The sequence below is a fragment of the Periplaneta americana genome, chromosome 6 (assembly GCF_040183065.1).
Source record: "Periplaneta americana isolate PAMFEO1 chromosome 6, P.americana_PAMFEO1_priV1, whole genome shotgun sequence".
Classification (NCBI taxonomy): domain Eukaryota; kingdom Metazoa; phylum Arthropoda; class Insecta; order Blattodea; family Blattidae; genus Periplaneta; species Periplaneta americana.
In genome coordinates, this window is record NC_091122.1 from 59,466,455 (window position 1) to 59,492,145 (window position 25,691).

General features: G+C 36.7%; 1 protein-coding gene across 4 annotated transcripts in view; it reads right to left on the reverse strand.

The window, feature by feature from the left end:
• ck (myosin-VIIa ck) overlaps nucleotides 1-24,996 on the reverse strand; it is a 324,722-nt gene extending 299,726 nt beyond the window's left edge. For 3 of the 4 annotated variants that reach the window (XM_069828148.1, XM_069828151.1, XM_069828147.1), the window contains exon 1: nucleotides 24,838-24,996. The gene's annotated coding sequence lies outside the window, so the exon portion shown is untranslated. The remainder of the gene's footprint in view (nucleotides 1-24,837) is intronic. The other variant, XM_069828149.1, reaches the window with a different exon arrangement.
• Between the last annotated feature and the right edge of the window lie 695 nt (nucleotides 24,997-25,691).

Here is a 25,691-nt window from a genome sequence, read left to right on the forward strand (position 1 = left end):
GGTTTATATGGATAATATAGGCCTACTTTTTTATTTTTTCCTATAGTACGAGTGTGGCACAGGTTCACTTCTTTCAAGCACTCTTCTCTCTCATTCTTGAGGCGAGTGCGTGTATATGTGCGTTGTCCCGTTATTCGAAATACTGGAGATTCGTTCGTGTTTAGTAGACCGTGAACTTGTTATGCGTAGCGAGTGATAATGGCTGATGGTAGCATGTAGTGTTCGTCCTTCCCAGATAACACAGAAGTTACGATTCCTGCGGCAGACATCAAAGGAAATATAAAGTTATGATGTAAATAAAATAATTACTGAATAGCTACAGATATGTAATAATTTAGGATGTGGTCATATGTAGGGTGACCAAACGTCCTCTTTTGTCCGGACATGTCCTTTTTAGGCCTTTGTCCGGAGTCCGGGCGGATTTTAAAAAATCAAGAAATGTCCTCCTTTTCGTAACTAGTATGCCTCATATTTTGAAATTATCTCATTTGACGCCTTTTTCAAGTAATATGCCTGTAGGTGGCAGCAGCATCGACGGAATATACGCTTTGCCAACGATCATAAATCTCTTTGCTTATAAAATAATATTAAGTTGACACTTTGTGCGGCCTTTTTATGTATTTTGATAATACAGTAATTTTAGTTCCACTGGCTTTCATATGTAGTTAATTGTAAAACCATTTTATATTATTAACTTTTATCACATGTAATGCTGTAATAAAATAAATATTGATATAATAAAATTTTAAGTATAATATATACCTGAGCCTAAATCTAAGTAGATATTTTCTGTCCTTTTTAATAATTATAATTATAGCTCCCTTGATTTTCATATGTAGCTACCTGTGAAATTATTATTATTATTATTATTATTATTATTATTATTATTATTATTATTATTATCATTATCATAATTATTTTGTAATATTAACATACTTTTAAGTATGATATAAACCTAAATCTGTAGTGTTAATATTTTGTAATAAAACAGATATTGACGTAATTTATCATATAATATAGGCCTAAGCCTATATCTAAGTACATATTTTCTGTCCTCTTTTTTCGAATAATATTCTCCTTTTTGAAGCTTTGTGTCCTCTTTTTTATCGATGTAAACCTGGTCACCCTAGCCTTATGGGTACGATAAGGAAAGTTAGAAATGGACAATGTATAGGCAGATAATAGGATGGTGAATATAAATTCCATAGATATGTTTTAGGCGCATTCTCAGAGACCTTGTCATCAATATAACCTACACATTAGGAACATTTAATCCAGTGGCGTTCCCTGGTATGAAGCAACTGAAGTTCTGCTTCAGTACATTATTTACGACTATATTATTTTAATAATATTGTAGAATAATTCCGAGTAGGGAATTTTATCAGTAAGATTTAAGCTTTATTAATAAATACACAATTTGTTTTCACAGTGTACCGGTAGCTGAAGCAGGATGCCACCATGCTTCTGTTGCAGAGTGAGGTTGCGAAATATTAGAAAATTTTTGACAGTGTAGCTGAAGCAGCATATTTAGTACATGGATGTCCAAACGCCTACAGAACCATGAGATACTGCACGTCAAGCATGCTCTGCTAAGGTCAATGACTTTCCGTATAGAATAGGAAAAACGATTTTAAAGAATATGCGCTGCGGGTTGCTTATGCCAGGGGTTACTTCGTACGAGTTACAATTGGACATCTATGATCTAGCGCTTCGGTTACTGGCCTGTTACAGGGTAACGGATGTGATTGTGAGGGCTGTGGAAGGGGTTGTTAGGTTGAAAGGAGTGCGGGGATATCATCGCATTTGAAGCTACAGTCCGTTTCTTGAATCTGTAGAGTAAGTCGACGCATTTGGGTGGAGTCTATGACAACCGAATGGACGGAATACACTGATAGCAGTGCGGCAGTGTATTACGGACTGCATGGACTCACGGCCGCTAAGGGGTAAGATGCTCGTGGCTGAAGGTGATAGGTAGGGGTGGCATTTTAGACGCTCGTCTTCAAGCAATGCTTCCCCCCCCCAGCGATCATTGAACTGGCGCCCTCCATTCACCACTTGCGTAAAGGACTTGTTTCGTCTCCTATGCTCTACAGATTCCAGAAACAGAGTATAGTTTCATCTGACACACCCGCCAATTCTGAATGAACACATACATCTTTGATCTCTTCACGCACGCACACACACACTCTCTTTCCTTCTCTCTCAAACAATATTTATGACCTACAAAGTCTTATCTCGCTACCTAACCTTCAAGGATAAATCCTAGATTTAAAAATGAGAAAATCACAAGTATATTTTCCAGTAGGCAGCTCGTAGTATGAATTTCTCTGTGGCATTGTGGAGTTAAAATTTCTGAGGTGCGTGTTTGTAAATTATTTGTGGATTCTTTGCTGTTTTGCATTTATTAAGGAATAATGAATGTATTTACAATAACTGAATAATGGTAACTTGTATATTTTCATTTTTAATATGTGATATTAGATCAAGAACACAGCCCAGAATTCTTTTTTTAAATATTATAGTGTTTGCTGGTGACCGATTATAGAAACATTTTATTTTTTTATTAGATGTGTTTTGTTTACAAGAAACAACTACTGTGTGTCATTTTGTATTGTAAAATGGATGACTCCGAATTGATTCCGAAACGCACGTCTTGATTTCCATTAGCTGTTACCGTATTTTTCCCATAGCGTACGTGTTGATTCCCATTAGCTGCCATCTTATTTCTCCCATAGCGTACGTGTTGATTCCCATCAGCTAACAACAGTGCCATAACATTTCTCTTCCCATTTTACACAGATTTAGGACTATCTACATGCAGTAGGTATGGTTAAAATGTTTGTTATTCTCATAATGTACATGCAAAGTTGCATTTGTCAAGCATAAGTAATAAAATTATGTAGATGGGAGAAACTTGTAGCAGATTTTTTGAAGATAGAATCAGAAGGCTTTTACATTTGTTCTTTTATGTAGTATTGTTTGTAACGCATTTTTTGGGAGTAGTTATCTTCTCGCTTCTCATTTTAACGTTAAGTTTCATTTTCAAGGCCCTTTAATATCTCTGACAGGTGGAGTATGTTGGGATGGGAAGAGTAAAATTGAGCTTTCAGTTTAGAGTTGTTACAGCAGTTAGTAGTCCGTTCAAAACTACTACTAAAGTCGGCACACATAATGGCTGGAAAGTCACTATCTGCGAGAATATACATAAAGTAAATAATAAAAAAAGTCATCCATTTGTTCATGCGTAGATTTACGGTACATTAGATCTTCGAGGAAGCAGTCTTCAATTTTGTCTGGAGTCCAAAAAACGTTTTCAAAAGTCTTCTGATTTCAGATTCCTTTGATTTAAAATCATTTGATAATCCCAATGATTGAATCTTTCTCCACCATGACTGCCCGAAATGAAATCTGCAGCCCTTTATATAGGCCTATTCGTTTTGGGCCAAACGTAAGCAATTGCCTGGTGAATTGCCGTCTCAGAGTCAACGTATACAGGTTGTAAGGGGTATAAGTGCCGTCCTTTTAACAATGTCGGGGACGGTCTATAGGATCAAAAAATGTCCATACAACATAGGGTCAAAACTAGATAGTTTTCCCAGAAAAAAAAATATTTCTTTCCTTATTTTATACAGCTTATAGGCTATTGTTACTAAAATTACGAAAACAATTACATCAGTAGGTATATCTAGTTTAAATAAATATTTGTGTGTTGTATTACGTTTTCGTGAAATTAAATAAAAATGCATGCTTAAATTTGTTAATATTTTGGCGTGAGAGACTTGGCAACGTGTTCAGCAGGCAGTACTCTGCACAGACATAAGTACATGTCAGCTGAGTTCAAGCTCCCTGTCCATGTCTATAGCTCTACTGCCGAGCGGATGGTAGTACAGTACAGGGTATTCGACAATGTCATTCACAGTTTAGGAATATCATGTTATTAATTTATGAAGAAAGTCGTCGTAATTCAAGTGAGACAAGAAGGCTGTACCGTTAACGTTTTCCTCAAAGAAGGTTACCTAATCGGCGAACTTTTGTAGCATTTTCTCAACGATTATTAGAAACTAGAAGTCTCTTACCCCGTTTCGAAAATCACGCAACTAGAAATTTGTTTAAAGATGATACTGCTTTAGTCTACTGTTGCATTAGAAAAAAAAAGTTCGTGTGATTTCGTGCAGAAAACCATTACTGAGCAATATTGTTAGCCTACATAAATTTACCATAATGTTCTATTAATAAGATTGGAGGTTAGGCCTAGTATTTGCTGCTCGTTTTATGTAAACAACAGTAGGCTATTGTCATGGTCCGCTTCTGCATTAGAACAGAGCATCTGTTTTGTACCGGTATGTCTGTACCCGCTTGTACTGAGTACTTCTAAACTCCCTCATAAATTTACCATAATGTTCTATTAATAAGATTGGAGGTTAGGCCTAGTATTTGCTGCTCGTTTTATGTAAACAACAGTAGGCTATTGTCATGGTCCGCTTCTGCATTAGAACAGAGCATCTGTTTTGTACCGGTATGTCTGTACCCACTTGTACTGAGTACTTCTAAACTCCCTCCTCCCCGCTTGAGCTGTACTGTATACTTGTAAACCCCCTCCACCCCATCCAGCAACGTTGCCAAACGCCTAATATTGTAAACTTTAATATTTAGTTAAATATTGCAATTAGAAAAAAAATTGTGAGGACATTTTTTGTAAGGACATGAATAATCATCAATTAAAATAATGGCACTTATACCCCTTACACCCTGTATAATGCCTACTTTCTTATATGTCTCATATTTTCTGTTTGGAAGCAAAAAAAAGGTACCAATGGGAAATAGTTTTTTGGTTGAACAGCTTAGGGCAGCTCTTGAAGGTCTCATCTATAAATAAAGTTCTCGAATCTTTCAAAAATTTAAATTGTTTTGTCATGAGAAACCCACAATATTACTTTGAGACTCGTTCACAAATAAAAAATCCCCCCCCCCCGTTTGTGTTGAAAACTTTTCGCCAGTGCATCGTGTAATTCTAGTAAGTTATTGAGCAACTTCGGAAGTTTGCGTAATCGAGTGGCATTAATATTGTTCCTTATTCGGACCAAATCACGTGTTGTGTGAGTGTCAAGATCACCATTAGCCAACTCGAGGCGTGTATGTTTGGAGAGGCGCTCACACAAATTTTCTTCAGCTCTCTCTTCACAATGTTTAATTTAATTTATTTAACTAGCTAGCTAGCAAGTACAAATTAAAATTATAAAACAAAAATGTTTCTAGCCACTACCGTAAGAGCCAGGCTCGTGTACGGTTTGGTCTTAGCCAATAATATAACATAAAATTTACAAGGACAGTTTACTAAATACAGTAATTAATTTAATTCAAATCAATAAATAACACACACCATTCGTCACCATTTCTCCATTTCGTCACCATTTCATAGCATTCCCCGATCACCAGCTGGCGACGCACGGAAGGGGCTGCCTAGGGACGAGGGGGAGTTGCCTGCTCGAAAGCTGGATATACAGCGAACCTTAATGTAGTCAGCCGGTGTGGATTTAGGAATGCGTCTAGCTTGAGGGTTAGCACAATAGATCGTGACAGGTCGCAGTGCTGGGCCATAGTGCCCCTCTTCCATAAATTCCATTCCTTTCCAGGGGTGATATGGAAGGAGCCAGTTTCTCAGCGTATTCAGTGGGGAAGGAGGGGAAAGGAGGAGAACTGCATGCGTGCTGACGTAAATTATAGATCACATGTTCGTATAGTTCTATACCGGCACTCTTCTCAGCTGAAAGTTCAATCTAGGTGACGTCACTGCGCAGATTACGCGAAAACAAGCATTATAGTCCTTCACCTTTACATGTATACTTGCATCACAGTTATGACATGAGTTATGAGGTATTAAACAATTCTAACAGGTCGGAGGTATCACTACTCAATGTTTTCCTACTGACTGAGAACGGCAGAGCACAGTAAATGCAATAAAAACCGTTGCACAGCTCCTCGATGTGCTTTTACACATGGTGAAAAGCAATTCAAAAATTTATCACGCGTAATCCTAACATATCGTCTATAACATGTTGGAAATCTGTATGATGAAATACAGTGGTATTTCTGAACCACTTCATCGTCACAGTGAATTGTGCCTGTCACAATCGTTCTGCTGTGTTTACGTCCATTCTGGCTTGGCTTGGCTTGACTTGACGTTTTCGAGGGCTGGACCCAGGACGGATCCTTGCACTTAGGCTTGTTTTGACCCATTGTACAGCCCCATTATTTAGTCCTGACAGCTCAGCGACGCGAAAAAGGGGAAGTAATAGGAGTAGTGGGGAGAGTTCCGGAGTAGAGATAAGGGCGAGAGGCGCTAAAGGAATGCAGTACAGCTAAACTGTACTGGAAACACAACGCTATATCGCATGCGTGACATCCGACTGCAGGCAACAGACTAACCTGAACATCCTTTGACGTAACTTAATGGACTCGCCTGATCCAGGCGCAGATCGCCGGCGACGACGTCAGGACTAAATAATCGTACTGTACACTCTATATATCGTCGTTGATTTTATGAAATCTCCTATGTGACAGTACAAAGCATAATTTTTCAGGAGGAACAAAAAATTAATTAAACATCAACAGGCCTATCATCATATTCACCAACGTTTTCTACCGAATTATCGAACACTTTTCTGTAAGCCTATTCATATTTAATTACTTTTTCCTTCCTCCTGAAAAAATTATGCTGTGCACTATTACATAGAAGATTTCGTAAAATCAACGACGACATGCGATGATTGTCTAAGTCCGACTATCCTAGATGGAATTCGTGAATCCGACGCTGACAGGTGGGCCATCTTGCCTCAGCCCCCGAAAAGCCAGGTTCCATCCTCGGAAGAGTACCTGATAAGCCCCAGACTACGGAGCCCTCAAGCTCATCCAAGAACTGCATCGAAAACCCGTACTATCGCCAAGATTTCACACCACAATATTTTTAACTATTGCAGATGACAGATGAATTGATGGAAATGTGGAAAGTGTAGGTGGAATGATATAGGGATAAGGGCAGTACCTCGAGAAAAACTCTGCAACGTCTGCTTGGTCCACTTCAAATTCCATCACGGCCTGGCTAGGGCCGAATCTAGGTCTTCTGGATGGGAGACAAGCGCGTTAGCACTTCAGCACACAGAGACAACACGTTCACTTTGAAGATGTGAATAAATACAGTTCATTTCCTTGTCTAACATGCCATGTTCCATTTCCACCAGGCATGTTCAGCGCGGGCATTTCTAGCCTTAAAATGACGTGCAAGAGTAACGTAGAATATCTTTTAAGCGTGCGCCTGCATGAGATCTGAGTTTCTACGTCACTGTTGCGCCTCGATCAAAGGCTAGAATTGTCCGTGCTGAACATGTCTGATTTACACATATAGTGAATGACTTCTGCTGCTGAAAGCGTCGTTAAATAAATAATCATGTAGATTTAATCCATCGTAATCTCAGAGAATACAAACGTTGTGTAATTCGAAAGAAGTTTAGGCCTATATAACATTAGACCAATGATGTCAAAGCAAGCGCATTTTTCTGACCTTGACGTCGTGCGCGGGCATCAAGCGCTGAAAGAGGAAGGGTTGTGTATATGAATAAGGTAGCCCGTTGGATTAAGAAAACAATGGTGCACAAACTTCAAACGGAACGTTAAATTTTATAGGGCTTCTTTCCGTTTGATATTATCTATATTGCCTGTAAAACAAAAGTACTAATAGCAGTTTCTTAATATTGCAGTTGTGTTTTAAATTGTAGTAACATAATAAAGAGTTAAGAAGGAATATTCACTTCAATCCCATAGTAGTACAACTATACTGTACTAAATGGATGAAACACATCATTCATAAAGAAAGTGATATCCCAAAAAAGAGATTGAGTATGACATGATAAATTGGAATTGATATTGATGGTACCTTTAGCCTTATAAAAGTAATCAATAAACTAATCAAAACAGTATTACAGTACAAAGCAAAGATATCTAGGTGCTGTGTATGTTTTAAGTGTAACTAATTTTCCATAACAAAACCCTTATCGCATTATGCTTTTAAGGTGATATTGGTGAGCAACTTCCTATCATCAGAATATTAAATTATTTTCTCGAAATGTGTTGAAGCCATAGAGCTCACATTTTTACAACACATGGGTACGTACCTTTTGCTTATGATGTAACAGTAATTGCTTTGTTAATTAATTTCCTTACAAACATTTTCCTTGCGAATATTTTCAAAATTTTCAATACACTATCTTCAGTAAAACGTATTTACGGTATACCTAATATATTTACGAAGACAAATAAATAGGTCTATATCCGAAAATTTCTATAAAAAGTTGAGAAAATATTTCTTTTGAATATAAAAATCAAACTTGTGAAATATGAGCATTAAAATTAAAACTTACTTTCTTATAATGCACTATACTTCTCAGAAAAATCTAAAAATTAACATGGATACAGTTTTAATAAATTCTCTTGACTTTATCTATTGAATCAGTGCTGGGCATGCCTGAATATAGCTCGACCAAGCGGCATATACTAGCTCTTTCGTCTGTCTCTTTCCTTTCCGCTGCAAAGCGCTCAGGCTCTCCTGAGCACTAAAGCGCGCACTTGCTCCTATGGGCATCAATTGACATGACTGCATTAGACTAATGATCAGTGCATTATCTCCTAACGCAGAAAATTCTATTACATTTTTTTCTCAGTTCTGGGTACACTGGAGTTAAAAGATAACTGACTGCTACTAATAGATAGTGATCTATAATTTTTTCGTGTAAGTATGACTTCTTTAATGATGGATGAGTGGAACGGAGAAATGGTGTGGCTTAGTTGATAGAGCGTCAGCACGTAGAGCTGAAAACCCGGGTTCAAATCCCGATGCCGGAGAGAATTTTTCTCTGTTCCACTCATCCATCATCATATGATGACGCAGAATTTCTGCACTGAAATATCATGTACTTCGGTACATCGCAATATTATATTATATGCGAAAAATAATCACTTTGTGATTTAAGACGGCGCTTATTCCCTCGGATCCCGGCCACTTAGTCACTCATAACGGGTGCATCTCTGCACATGTATGGACATGTGCCACTGTCATACATATATGACGCAGTGGATGAGAGTAGCCCACTAGAGGGAACCCAAGAGGTGGAACTTAAACTGAGAGGATTCACTCCGACATCGGGATGGAAATCCGGTGTGGCTTAGTGGTTAGAGCGTCAGCACGTAGAGCTGAAAACTCGGGTTCAAATCTCGGTGCCGGAGAGAATTTTTCTCTGTTCCACTCATCCATCATCATATGATGACGCAGAATTTCTGCACTGAAATATCATATGTACTTCGATACATCGCAATAATATATGACGTCTTTAGTTATTACTTCTATGGACAGATAGAAAAGAAAATTCAGTGTCGCCAATAGCACATAAATATGTCCGCATAATAGAAAAGTAAAACGATAAAAAAAATACCTAGCAACAAAATAACAAAATATCTGGTAACTGGAAGAAGACAAAGTTATTCTCTTGCTCTGGGTAAGCTGCGGATGCAAGAGGGCCATTTCACGCAGCGTAACTTCGAACTCACTCTGCGAAACAGCCGCAGACGCCGTTACACACGAGTTTCGACTCGTTCAATGGTCGGTCGTGCTCTGTGGCCTCCACGATCTCGAGACTGAAGCCCCAAAACTTTTTATAGACTGAGACAATTATCTATAGTAATCTCAGACCTCGAGTGACATTTATTAGGACTATTTCGTGAATAAAATAAAAATGTAAATAATATATCCCTAAAATTCGCTCACAAAATGTTAATAATTGTATATTTATGAATACTTAACCTATTCAGACATTGTGAAGTCGAAATAGATTAATAACGATTACTGCAATAAAAAAAATTGAATGTTATTCAATAATTCCAATTGAGAAAAGCGAAATACAGGTTTAAAAATGTTAATTACATGTATTGCGCTTTTCTCTTGTTATTATAACAGAAATATGTTTTCATTATCTGCTGAAATCATAAAATAATTTAAACATTTTATAATACAATTACAAATAATCTGATTAATACATTAATTAAATGAACAATTGTTCTGAAGGGGTGTCATTTTCTGTAGATACAAAGACATGGAATTAGAAGATGAAGATGTAGATGTGGAAGTAGGATTTCGCACTTCATTTAGTACAATGGATTCATGCTCATCGATTTATGTGGAAACAGCAAATCAACAGTTTTTATGTGGAAACAGTTGGCGACACTGACTAAACAAAAGAATGACCATACGATAAATTGATAGTCATAAATCGAGTTGCAGAAATTATCGCGATGTATGACTGTGATTGGTTGGAATTCAAAATTTCATTACACTTCATTGACCGAAAATGGAATGACGTCACATAAACGAAATTGTCGTGCTAAATTTTATTTTGCCCTATTTCGTAATATGACATCAGGGGAGGCCGCGATCTGAAAACGTGATACTTCAAAGGTGCATCACATCTACACGGCTCAAGTATATGAGCGTACAGTATAGGCCTACGCATGTAATTTCGGGAACATAATTTTCTTTTTGTAGGGCTCGAGGGGCAAAGCAATTAAAACAAAAAACTAAATTCAAATAAGAGTTCCAGCACTAAAATATAATGAAACTAACTACGAGTCAAAAGGGAACTCCATCCAAGTTTCGAATAATCTGATGCTTTTAACAGTATGAAATTATCCACACGAACAATACAAAGAAGGCTAAGGGATATTGAAACACTAGCTGAACGAGAAATAAAATCAAAGATGCATAAACAGTGGTCTAATCTCTCCCTTTAGGTGAAAACACAGATATTGATACAGTAGAATTGGTAATGTTCACTCGCCGAGTTACGAAAGATTTCTCTGTATAGTGTATAAGAATATTTGCTCGATGTTATTGCACTTACAGGAAATATAACAGGAGAGGAGTTATTCCAAGCATAAGAAAATATAGGTATAGAAGAAATGAATCTGAACATAAAGCAACTTGTATCTGTAGTAACATATGGGACTCTAAATACGACTTTAAAAAAGTCTAAGTTGAGTAAAGTGTTATTAAGAGAGCTGGAAATAAGTGAGGACATAATGTTTTCATTGTATAACACACGAGACTGGCTTAGATTTATTTAAAATGCTCTCCATAGCAAATATGTGTAGTCCTATCATTGGTCGCCTGCCGCTATTCTACATAGTTGCTATGTTTGCTCTATATTCAATATTTCGGAACACTTGTTTTCTAAACGAAAACTTGTAGGGCCATATTCATAGATATTCTTAGCGCAGGCTTCCGGTGGATGATCAGCGAACTAACGTTTTTCGTATTCATAAACCAGTGTTAGCGATATGATATAATATGAATCCTGTACAAATAACCAGTCGATAGCTGGAGCTAGTTTAATACGCTCGTAGCGCGGGCTAGCGAAATGTCTATGAATAGCACCCGTAATATCTAAACAAAGATCGTGATCGTAACTAGAAGACGAAAATTTACCAGTTGTATTAAGAGTGGCAATTTGTGACGTATTTTCCTAGGTTGTTGCACCACAATAAAAATAAAGGTGAAATAAAATATCTGTCCATCTATTAATCATTATTGTGTAGTCTACGTGAGATGCTCGTGTTGAGAGTGCCCAAATGGGATCGGAACGGAGTGCTCTATACTCCTCGATTGATATGGAATCTTATGTATTGCGGCTTGCATTTAGTGATGTCATCGTGAGTAAAAATTTTCCGACGGCTGCCTTAGGGGGTTTCGGAACCACCGTCTTAGATTCAATGTAAGCTAATGTGTGTAATATTGGTTATAGTTGGGCTTCGTATTCCAGCTACCTAAAGACTGAAGTTAAAGATACATTGGGTATATAGTACGCCGAACACAGGTAATACAACGGATAAGGATATAAACAAACAGGTCTTCACTGCGTGTTCGTGGAGTACAGTCAACTCCCTATATTCTGAATCTATACTAGTAAAAGCATGCTTGAGCCGTGATGTTCATTTTCGTCGTGATCTTTGCATTGAATAATAACGTGCATTCGTAAATTACGGAACTTGAACATATGCGGATGTCATTTGAAATGATTTTATATTGCAAGAAATTCTTTCAGTAGCACATGGCGTTATTGGTGCATGATGTAATACAAGATATTCCTATTGTCTGATATTATTTCGTGTTTCGTTAGGATATTGCATATGTAGCTCATCACTGAAAACCCACTAATTTTCTATATACTTTCCCAGAAATTCCATAAAATGTAGATTATTTAATTTATTAATTGGGATGTTGGATCTGAACATCATGGTGGGCTACACAAATGCATGCTAAGCTTGGAGTTAATATCTTCATAATTTTCAGATTTTCAGGTACTGGTTCTTTCGGATTACGCTCATTACACTTTCTGTGCCTTTTGGTATTGCCGTGTCTTTCAGTGCACTATTTTTGTCACTTTTATGTTTATTTTACACAATTTATATGTAATGTTGCCTATATTGACAATGAAAATATTAGTTCAAATATCAACTATGCCCAGCAATATTACACGCTCGAGTGTCTTACCTAAGGCATTTTACCTCTGCAATGAACCTTCAATCAGCCACAAAGATGCAATGAAGGATGGATAGAACAGAGAAAAATTCTCTCCGGCACCGGAACTCGAACCCGGGTTTTCAGCTCTACGTGCTGACGCTTTATCAACTAAGTCACACCGGATTCCAGTTCCGATGCCGGATCGAATCCCCTCAGTTCTATCCATCCATCATATGGTAACGCAGAATTTCTGCACGGAAATATACAATATGTACTTTTGTATATCATAATAATATAATAATAACACAAAGATGTAGTTATTTAAATAATACGACTAGTAAGAGCAGTGATCGATAAGACTACTCACTATGACTGCGTCCCGTTTTAACTTTCTAGAGGAAGAGGGCAGAGGATGCATAATTATTTTGTATACGAACATACCTGTACTTGCGCTATGACGTCACATATACTTCGAATCAGGCAACCTCATTCCAGTTTATAGGTAGCTAAATTACAAAACCTAGTTATAGTGATTTAAGTGTAATTTTCTGTCAGCGTTAATATTAATACATTATTATTGTTGGTGGAATGTGAAACTGATGTTAGACGTATGCTGAATTCCGCGTACAGTAATTTTACTCGCACGTACGTATGGAGATATCTCTTGATGCGAAGACTATACAATGGTTGCATTTCCTATAAGTTTATTGTGAAATCACGTACAAAACACACAATTCATTTTCACATGGTCTACTGTATAAAGGTCCCCAACAACAACGTTGACTACAAAGACATACGTACTCAAAGAGGATAGATAATTTTACTTTATTTCTTTCTTTGTAATGGGAACAAATTGTATGTGACTCGCTTAAGCAGGACACGGGGCAAGTTTATGTCTCGAGAATAGCACAAAATAACGGAGATAATAGAAAACAATGCCAATATTTACAGACTTCAACGAGCTCATTCTTGGAGTTATAAATGCGCAAGCAATGACACATTGTCGTATTGCGTCGGCTACTTTCCAACCATAAATACGATTACACTCTTCTTCTTCGCCGCTGTGGTAGTAGATTCGCATATCTACTCGGCAAGTCTCGTGCTCGATGATATAGTGCAGTGATGTCAAAGTCGGCCGCTGATGACTCCTGTCCCCGTTTTAACCTAGGCTGAGTCGCGCTTCCACCTACAGACCAGTACGTTTGCAGTTGTTGACATGATCAACAAGTGGCTGCGTGCAAACTCATAAGTCCAAGTTTGGACATTTCTATCCACAATGGGTAAATCCACTGCGACCTGTTACGATCTATTGCGCTAACCCTCAAGCTAGGCGCTTTCCCAAACCCACACCGGTTTCGAGCAAGCCATTCCTCTCGTCCTTAGGCCGGGGTTTCATGAAGTCAGTCCTGAGTACCCCTTTTATATATGAGCCCATCCCCAATGACCACGTGGGCTCGCTCCCGTCCAGGTATAAACATTTTCCTTCCCATTTTATGCAGACTTAAGACTACCAGCACTATTATTGCTAGTATGTAAAGATTAACCTACATATTGAATGTACCGATTCAGCTATTTCAGGCTCATGACTTTACAGTATGTCGACATCTGCTCACCTATTTGAAATAATAAGTTATTATGTAAAATAAGACATAAAAATTAAACAAATACTGGATAAATAGAGCAACAGGAAAGATTGTTGTACACTTGTTTATTGTAGAGTTAAAAAATTAAAAAAGTAATATGTAAATAAGCTTTAAGGCCTTTTTTGTTTTAAATAAACGCGCTTGGTTAAAACTTGCACTAAAACTAGACGTAAGTGCAAGTTAAAGCCAACAAATTGAAACAGATATAGGATGGAAAATGAGGTATTAAATTTATATTTATTGCGTATAATTGCTATTCGTGTACCTATTTGTTAATATTGTAATTTATTAAGTTTATGTACTTTTTGTGAACCATTATTAATAAATATCCATTATTGCTGGTATGGCTGAAAATGTTCCATACAGTAGCTTACTTGGTGCAGTTACTTTGTCAAAAAAAAAAAAAGATATGGTAAAATCTAAAAAGATAGAGAAAAAACACGATCCTAAACATCAAAGTAGCTGCTGAAAAAAGCACTGTCAGTAAATTTACATCTTCACCTCTATTTAATTAAGAAGTACAGTAGCTCCATAGATTCTTTTTACAATTTACCATTCGCTTTGTCGTTGCATTTAAGCTTGACATTATTGTTGTAATGGTCTACGTTCAAATATTGCCTAGGGTAATCGAATTTTTAATGGCAATAAAATATGGTTAAAACGTATTTCCGTATAAAATAATAATAATAATAATAATAATAATAATAATAATAATAATAATAATAATAATAATAATAATAATGAAATTAATAAAAACATTGGAATACTTACATTTGAGTCTTTTATGGTGAAAGTTATTTCAAGCATTTACTTACTTACAAATGGCTTTTAAGGAACCCGGAGGTTCATTGCCGCCCTCACATAAGCCTGCCATCGGTCGCTATCCTGTGCTAGATTAATCCAGTCTCTATCATCATATCCCACCTCCCTCAAATCCATTTTAATCTTATCCTCCCATCTACGTCTCGGCCTCTCCAAAGGTCTTTTTTCCGTCCGGTCTCCCAACTAACACTCTATATGCATTTCTGGATTCGCCTATACGTGCTACATACCCTGCCCATCTCAATCGTCTGAGTTTAATGTTCCTAATTATGTCAGGTGAAGAATACAATGCGTTCAGTTCTGCGATGTGTATTTCAAGCATAAAAATGTTAAAAGTTATAAATCTCTTGAAATAGATTCCATATCAGAAAAAAAAAATAATATTAATCATAATCATTTCCACTCCCGAAGTACGCGTTATTGTAGACCAGCCATGCAGGAGTCCATGAATTCCCTGCACGACTACGTTGATCCGCTTGTTCGTCGCTTTACCTACTCGTCCTACTCTCACGCAGCGGTCGGAGTTTTTAATGTAAACATTCAGTGACGTATTCCTTGCACTATCACCATGTGATTTAATTTATACTTTTTTTTTTCATTTTGATAGTTTATATTGGAAAATTAAGATAAAAGTGTGATCAGCATAGGTAGGAAGTTCGTACCAAAACAGTAGATTACAGCTAGGAGTATAGATGTCACCTGCGCCTCGCCCTGCTGCCGTTCGCTACAGACGATATGCAGTTTACATAAACAACGCATAGTATCATCACAGTCTAGTATATACAGTCACGAAGCTTGAGTTTATGAGGGTACTAGGAACAATAGACTGTGCAAGTACTATTTCGCATTGTCTGTAATGAGGCGATAGTAGAGATCCTAGTGGTTAGCAACTACCTATGGATGCATATTTACTACGTATTGAGCTTCGTGACTGTATATACTAGACTTTTGTATCATCCTGTGGAGCTGTGTGCAGTCGTGAATAGCTTGAAGAATATTGTTAATTTATATTAATATTTTAGGTTCTGAACAAAGTGAGCTATTCTGTTATTATTGTATTATTTACGTAATGTTAATATTATGCATGATTCCAAAAAAGTAAGCTCATCTGTTAGACTGTTATTAAATAATTATGCAAACAGGAGTGTGTAACAGGTTTATTTTTTCCTGGATTATTCGTTAAATGTTGACGTCTCGTGCTGCTATGCATTCGGTTGCGTTACAGTCCAAGTTCAACATCGGAATTACGATACGAACTTCCTAGCTGTCATTACAACAGAAATAAAAAAATTTTCTTGAAAACAATTATGGGTTTAATATTATGTGCCACATACGAGATACACTATTAGATTCACAAAGTAGTTGTCACCTGATGATAGTACGATAATATACTGTATCACATTTTAGATTTACTCCAGTAATGTCTTGTGGAATGTGTAGAGACCGGGAAAAATGGATGAAATGGGCGAAGCGAGGCGAACCCGACGCTTACCAGCAGAAGGGACTGAAGAAGATGTCTTGTGACGTAGAGCGAATATTTTCGGAATACAAATATTGTTTTTATTTTTTCTGAACATGAAAGGAGTATTTCTTTTAATAAAATGAAAATATTAATTGTTATTTGTTATAATGAGGCTAGAATCATAATTGTATACTTTGTATGCTATTTTTATATGTATGGGTAAATTATTTTAGATTGTGAGTTATGAAGTTTATAATTACAAATATTTTTAATATATTATTCGTTTATCATTTTCTTGTTTTAAGGCCGTTTGGTTACCGGCTGTAAATGTTTGTCGTTCTGGTTCACTGGCATTGATAGCTGCGCTACTACTATTCATTTTGTAGAGCTATACCGGTAGTCCAAGGTCACACAACTCAGTTTTGGTATCAACGTCCTAGCTCTGGTGATCAGTTACATAATTTCCCTGAAATTTATGTAGGCCTAATTATGGAAATAAAACAACCACCACCACCACCACTATTTGTTACATCAGCTTCTTGTCTATGCAGATGACGTGAATATGTTAGGAGAAAATCCACAAACGATTAGGGAAAACGCGGAAATTCTAGTTGAAGCAAGTAAAGCGATAGGGCTGGAAGTAAATCCCGAAAAGACTAAGTATATGATTATGTCTCGTGACCAGAATATTCTACGAAATGGAACTATAAAAATTGGAGATTTATCCTTCGAAGAGGTGGAAAAATTCAAATATCTTGGAGCAACAGTAACAAATATAAATGACACTCGGGAGGAAATTAAACACAGAATAAATATGGGAAATGCCTGTTATTATTCGGTAGAGAAGCTTTTGTCATCTAGTCTTCTGTCAAAAAATCTGAAAGTTAGAATTTATAAAACAGTTATATTACCGGTTGTTCTGTATGGTTTTGAAACTTGGACTCTCACTTTAAGAGAGGAACAGAGATTAAGGGTGTTTGAGAATAAGGTTCTTAGGAAAATATTTGGGGCTAAGAGGGATGAAGTTACAGGAGAATGGAGAAAGTTACACAACGCAGAGCTGCACGCATTGGCATTGTATTCTTCACCTGACGTAATTAGGAACATAAAATCCAGACGTTTGAGATGGGCAGGACATGTAGCACGTATGGGCGATTCCAGAAATGCATATAGTGTGTTAGTTGGGAGGCCGGAGGGAAAAAGACCTATGGGGAGGCCGAGACGTAGATGGGAAGATAATATTAAAATGGATTTGAGGGAGGTGGGATATGATGGTAGAGACTGGATTAATCTTGCTCAGGATAGGTACCAATGGCGGGCTTATGTGAGGGCGGCAATGAACCTCCGGGTTCCTTAAAAGCCAGTAAGTAGGTAGGTAAGTAGGCCTAAGTATTATTATTACTATTATTATTATATTCCGAATTAATTCATAATTAAGACTACACTGCTCCAAAACCTATTAGCATACCCCATTTTGTTGCAGTACTGGGTTCAATTTAAAATAATTGAAAATTGAATTTACATATGTGGGGCAAAGATAAAGTAGTTAAACGATTTTAATTTCGAAATTATTCAATTACACGATAAACAAGCTTCCTATAAATTAAAATACAGTATTAGAATCGCCAAAAATGTTTGGCACAGTGGCGCCATCGTACTTTTCTGTCATTTAAACTACATTAAACACAAAGTCATGTTTCTGTACCTTCACTAAAAACTGTTTACCAGCCAGTCGTAAGTCTGGTGTCGTTACTGTCAACATGGGACCGAAGAAAGGTGAACATTCATCCTCTGTTCGAGATAAAGCTGTTACTGCACTAACAAGGAAAAAGTTACAGAGATATAGGTAGAATACTTTCTATAAGATTCTCTACTGTAAGATCTTATAATACATAAATGTAGAGAACAAGAATCTACACGAAACAAGCACAGATCTGGTTGCCCAAGAAAACTCACATATCGAGGGAAAAAGAACTACAGGGACATCATTTTATTTTTACTTCAATTTTTATTGTATCTGAGTTTCTGAATGTACTTCACTCCCAACCCCTCTACTAGTAAACTGCCAACCGTTCTACACACAGAAACAAGGCCGCGTATGCAGAACTGAGTGAGTATAGTACGTTCCAGAAATATGTTGTTTTCCAGTGGACGAAAGAGTTTTCAATATTGAATCATATTTTCGCACAGGTACTGTCGTCCGTTTGCCTACGTCGCATCCCGGTTTCCTCCACCTGCTTCTGTTCGCCCCTCTGTAAAGTCTAGTAGCTGGGATGTCTTAGCTCTTTTCTGAAAACATTAATTTCTGTTAGGAATTGGACGTCTACGTAATATTATACAACTGCTTAATATAACTTAAATAGAAGGGCCTCGTTAAGTAATTAACTGTCACGTGATTTCCCCTTCCCTTTCTACGACCCTGCGACATAACCACTTGAACGGACAGTAGATAGCATTTTTGAGTAATTTTATCTTTTCGGATCGGGCAGAAGTGAAGATTGAATTTACAGTACGTAAGGTACTCTTTTATAGAGTAGGTATAGAATTATTTCAACATGAGTTACTCGTACGAAGGACGAAACTGGTAATTGGAATTAGGTACAATAGTCTATAGTTCGATTATATGCACAAAAGAACTGAAACCTGTATCGAAATGAACGGCAACCATTTTAAAAAATGTGTTTAAATATCCATATTATGATTATTTTTCAATTTAACTTCATTCTCTATATTGTACGCTAATGTGCTGTAACACTACAATATACACTGCATAATGAATACGTCCGAATGGATAGCTCATTTCGTGAGTAAAAACACTAAGTGTTAATACAATACTGTATTTTGATTAACCAAAAACCTAATGAAAATTATCAAACTCAAAATTGCGATATTTCCTAGTTTACATAAATGGATGAACTACTTTTCTTCCCTCCTATACCTAGTAAAGTGATTTGTATTTTACGCCAGTATCATCGAACTGCAGTCTTGGAAGGGGGAGCAAGCGGTGGTTCCGGTTCTAGACCTTTAATCCAAAGATATAGACAGGTTAATATTAAAAATGTTAGTAAAAATAAAATGATGTCCCTGTATCATACTGTACATTTAGCCCAAGAAGAACCTACAAAAAGTGCTGCCTCTTTAACTGCTGACATCGCAATAACTCGGTAAGGAATGTCTTGAATAGTGCCGATATTCATGGCATATCTCACAGAAAAAAAAAAAAACATTTATTTCCACGGTAGACAGGAAAAAGCGCCTTGAGTTTGTCAAGAAATATTGTGAAAAACCATCGAAATTCTGCGACAATGTCATATTTTCAAACGAGTCGAAGTTCAATTAGTTCGCATCTGACGGACGGAAGAAAATGTGCCGAAAACCTATCATAGAAGTAGCCTACAGTAGTGGCAAAAAAAACCGGACCGACCCTTATAGCTGATTTTAGAGCCTTGTTCACTCCAGAGCACGATAGACTGGTAACTAAGACTTTCGTGGTTCGAATTCTGCCTGGGAAGGAAACTTGTTTTGTTCCTTATTCAAATTTATTCCCAATACTTTTCGATTGCTGGTAAAATTCATGTTCTGGGAATACTAAGTTAATGAAGTAGTAAAATATCGCTGCAATAGAAAAGTTTTGGGAATAAATTTGAATAAGGAACAAAAAAAAAAGTTTCGTCTCAGACAGGATTCGAACTACGAAAGTCTTAGTTACCAGTCTATTGTGCTATGGAGTGAACAAGGCTCTGAAATCAGCTACAAGGGTCGGTCCGGTTTTTTTGCAACTACTGTACAACAACACATAGTTCCAACAGTAAAACATGGAGGTGGGCATGCTACGGTTTTGGGATGCATGGTATCTTCGGGAGTTGGAAATCTGGCCTTCACTGATGGAGAAATGGATCAGTGTGTTGTGGGATAATTTGCCCAACGTGTGCATGGGATCTTCCGTTTCCAACAAGATATACCTTATTTTATTTCAAGGAGTGCAGTTCGGTGGCTCCTTTGAACACCGAACTGCACTGCTTGAAATAAAACAAGGTATAACTACCGGTACTCCAATTTACTGTCCATTTCGCGAGATTGGGTGTTCGTCCCTTTCCTTGTACTTGTTCTATGACATCTCAGCGGTGGCTCTGCATTTTGTTGACAACACGTCAGAGAGTCCAGTGTTGGTAGAAAGCGTACTTTGCCGCACCGCACTATATTGTAGGTTTATATAAATGAGATTAAATAAGACGAAGAAGAATAAAGGCTGAGACAAAGATTTTAAGCAGGCTGTCTTCAGTTCTCAATGATTGCATAATCACTGTGTTTGTCAAGTCATTATACACAAGGTTCAACGTGTAAACGAGGCGATAACAGGTTTCAGCACTTATTTGAGTCATATTCTACAGGACGGTACTCTAAAAAGAGGGAACTTCGACAGATTTATCATTATTGTTATTAAAGTTTACTGAGTACAAATAAATATTAGGTTTTGAACGGAATTGCTTGCAACATACCAACCTATCGTGTTGTTCCCCATTAATCATTTTATTCTATTTCTATTACCGGTACTATCTTTTTTTTAAATTTATAACTGCCAATTTTACCCTGTAGACGAATATCTCTGGCCAGTTTCAGACTTCTATTCCACCCATAACTGCTTCATACTTCGATTCCACCCATAACTGCTTCAGACTTCGATTCCACCCATAACTGCTTCCGACTACAACTCTATTCAACATTGTTCGAGCTTGCAATTCTATCCAAAAATTGCTCCCAATTCCAGTCGCATTCAGAACTGCTTCCTATTCCAATTCTATCAAAAAAATCTTTCCATTTGAGACTTTACCCAATACGAGTATTCCTTCCGTCTCCATCCAAAACTACTCCTGAATCCACCCTAAACTGATATCAACTTGTATTCCATCCAAAGTTGTTTCCCACTCAGTGAACCAAAATGTAAATTTGATAGAACATCCTAATCTCTACAGACATCAATATTAATAATTTCCTAATCACGTGATGGAAAACCGGAGATATTTGAAGCAATTGTAAATAATGTATTTAATCATTTTCAAGAATTCTTTACACAAGTGATGAAGTATCACAACGTTAAAAAAAATCAAATAGGCCTATACTGGACATGGATTCTTATCTTTACAGATGTAATACTCAACACTTCACTTGAAGATTAGAAACAAAAGACATCACATAAATTCTCAGGTAAGTTATGTTGGTGTGTCATTAAGGAATGTAAATTCTAGCGCTATTTCCGGCATCGTGTACTCAACGCCTAAAGACAATGCAATGCGTGGAAGCCATGGCAGAGGGTTCAAACCCCGCTTGAAGCATGTACTGTATGTGTCCGTTGTTACTGTAATATCCTGTGTTTTCTTAGGTGATACCTCAGAGTCATGCTGATCTACGAGTACTTCACGGAAGCATAGTAGGCCTATGTTCTTCTGGTGTAATGTCGAGAAAACGCCAACGACTTCGGAAAAATCGCATTTGAGGCTATATAACCGAGAAGAAGAAAGGTCATTCTAACCTTATAACAAATGAGTCAAACTAAATGAAGCTGTTCAGTCATTCGCTGTAACTCAAGCGGTAGTGTTTCCATTTACAAATCTAACGGTACCGGGTTCGATTTCCGGACAAAAATAAATGGGAATAAATCTCGCTCTCAAAGCTCTCACCATCATCATCTTCATCACGATTTCCGCAGAAATAGGCCTACTTATGGAACGTCAGACGAAAATACATGGGTTCGAATCTAGATAAAGAGTTTGTTAGGTCTACGGAGTAAACTTCGCTATGAAATTGTTTAAATATGAAGAAAATATGACTTTTAAATGGAAAATTTGGCGATAATATGAAAATCGTAACAGTGGCCTGGCGCCTCATGGTCTCGAAAAATAGTACCTTGGCGCCGCCAGGCCTGAAACATATCCCTGCCTGAACATAAGTTTCGGCATACAAAATCTCACTAATCGCAATTATTGAAATCAGTATTTAAAACAGAAACCGTCGGCCTGGAAGGCGCAGTCGGTAGAATGCTGGCCTTCTGTGCCCAAGATTGCGGGTTCGATTCCGGTCCAGGTCGATGGTATTAAGTGTGCTTAAAAGCGACAGGCCCATGTCAGTGGATTTACTGGCATGTAAAAACTGCGGGACAAAATTCCGGCACACAGGCGACGCTGATATAAACTCGGCTGTTGCGAGCGCCGTTAAAAAGAACATAATTTAATTTAAAACAGAAACCCATATTATAAACAAACTAAAATTGCAATTTAATACGGACAGGACAACACATGGACTATTTTATTTTATTTTCTATATTCCTCTTATATTAATATATTATATTAGGCCTATATTATATTATATTATATTACATTATATTATATAATTTCACTGTAGCTGTAATATTATAGTTCCTACTTTATGTTATTTTCTATACTCTCTTACAGGCCTATTAATAATATATCTGAACTGCGACCGAACACGAGCGCTGCTCATTCGGTCTTCAAATTTTGTTAATATTATTGTACCTTCTTTTTTATATTGATTGTATTATTTTATTTCTATTTCTATTTGTTATAATTATATTCTGTATTCTGTATAATTACCTGAATTACAAGCATACTTACTTACAAATGGCTTTTTGAGACCCGGAGGTTCACTGCCGCCCCCACGTAAGCCCGCAATCGGTCCCTATCCTGAGCAAGATTAATGTAGTCCTTAGCATCATATTCCACTTCCCTTATAGGCCTATACATTTTAATATTATCCTCCCATTTACGTCTCGGCCTCCCTAAAAATCTTTTTCCCTCCGGCCTTCAACTAACAAACTATATGCATTTATGGATTCACCCATTACGTACTACATGCCCTGCCCATCTCAAATGTCTCAATTACAAGCATACCTTCTTCTAAATTCTAGTTTAATTTTTCCAACATATGCAGCAGCTCTTCCCAAAGCATGCATTTAAGTATAATTTTGCACGCAACGTTTTTTTAACCTCTTTGAAACATACCAACTTGTGAGACCGTGTTCATCATACCGAAAAGGCATTAACAACTTCCGAAGAGAAAACGCATGCAAGTATCTTAAATTACATTAGTCAACTTTTACTTATGCAGAATTGCTAAAATTTCATTAACACAACCTACATATTATATTCTCTTTTCTGATTTTACTAACTCCCTCGATCGTAATTCCCTACCGGTTTTACCGGATATGAGCTGTAAATTGATGACACAGTGGTGTGTTTTAACAAAGATTTTCAAAGCATTCACCTCGACTTCAAACAAATGACAAACGTAATGAACATCATGTAGACACAAATTCGTGTAGTAACGAACAGTACTAATCTTCCAACTGAAATCACTGTAACGCAAATACGAAAACACAAATCTGATTTATACTGTATAAAATACAGATTTTTTAATAATTATGTTGATTTATCGAAACCTCATCTGCCTAGGAAATGTTGGGTGTGTGCCTATCTAAATTTGGAGAATCCGATAACAAAACAGTGCCCTACAATGGCTTTTACATTCATCATGTGAAAAGTATCTACCTATTGTAAGAGTTGGAAAGGGTCACCGCCCAATGTCAACCCTACTTTCGAATACTCATCGACGAAGTTTTTTTTTTTTTAATCGTCAAAGCAGTGTTCAACCGAAACACGCCGGAACTGCGTGTTCCGTAATATGAAAGGTCGGCTAACACCTGTGTTAAAACTGTAACTCAGCAGTTGCAATAATAGTACTTTATCAATGAACAAATTGTCATGAAATGATAGCAGCAAATTGTGTAAGTCAACAACCGGCATATCTGTTAAGGAAACCACTGAACCTTGCTCTTACAAAATGTTTACAGAAAAAATATATCAGGCAGTAATGAGATAATTTCATTCCATCAATTGTCATAACAAAGATTTACACGTGTAGGATGAAAGTGGGAAATCAGAAATTAAACATTTACCTGTCACAATCACAAATTAAAAATAATTTAATAGAAAACGTGAAACGCTATACACTGAGAACACCATTACCAATCAAAATAAAATATGCAAGTTGTTTCATAATTGCAATAAGAGTTATCGCAACACTGTAACAATAGCATCTACATCACGTAATATGTCTTGACGCAATCCGTTGTAGGTCTTTAAAAGTGTTTTTTCTGTCTTTTTCCGAACACCGACATACCCATTGGACTGTGAGGTACATTACAAAGTAAATTACAGACTCTATCCTACCACGCAACAACACCTGACTTCATTGAAAAGGTAAAATAATACAAGAAGGAAACGGTAGCCGGATTATACGCACCAGATAGGAAATAAATACAAACATTTACTTACGTTCGTATTCAAGGTCAGAGCCGATAAGTAGTACACACAAAATCCATAGGTTCAATAACTTTTATCACTGCTTCAATCACACATCACTTTTCTATATCCCCGGCACCTGTGGCAAGCGATCCGCCAAGCAAACTTGCGTGTCAAGGTACAGCTATGTACAATGCCTCCGGTCACAGTAAACTTAGCATTCTAGGCAGCACATTGTCGACATCTAGCGTACAAATGTAAAACATCCAGTATATAGAGTCACCGATAGATGTGAGCGTTGTGCTTACATACAGTTGCGTACTAGAGGTCTCTAGCTTACAAGTTGTATTTAAAAATTCATGCAAAAAATTATTACTATATTTTCCTCCAAGTTAAACAGTTAAATTCGTAGATTGTGCGAAAGTAAGTTAATTGTTTCTCGTATAATAAATTAATAGCTTCTATGATGTTTCGTGAAAATAAATAAACAATAATCTTATTTAAGTTATAATAAAATTATTACTAAAAATAAATACATTTTGTTCTTACACTATTTTAACACATTTCAAGTCTAAAAAAATACATTGTATTGAATTGTATTTATTGACATTCCATGGTATTCATACATGCTTACAACTAGAATATGGAACAAGTAAAAAAACTTAATACTATTATAAAATCTTAATTTATAGCCACAGTCTAGAAGAAATATATATAGACAAGATTTACAATATAGTCTACTAGTACAATACAAAGTTTTAGTATCAATTTCATGAAGTGTTATTGAATGTCATGAATTCACCTACAGAATAGAAGGCGTGAGAAATTAGGTACTTCTTTAATTTGGCCCTAAATAATTTTATGTTTTGAGTTTCATTTTTTATATC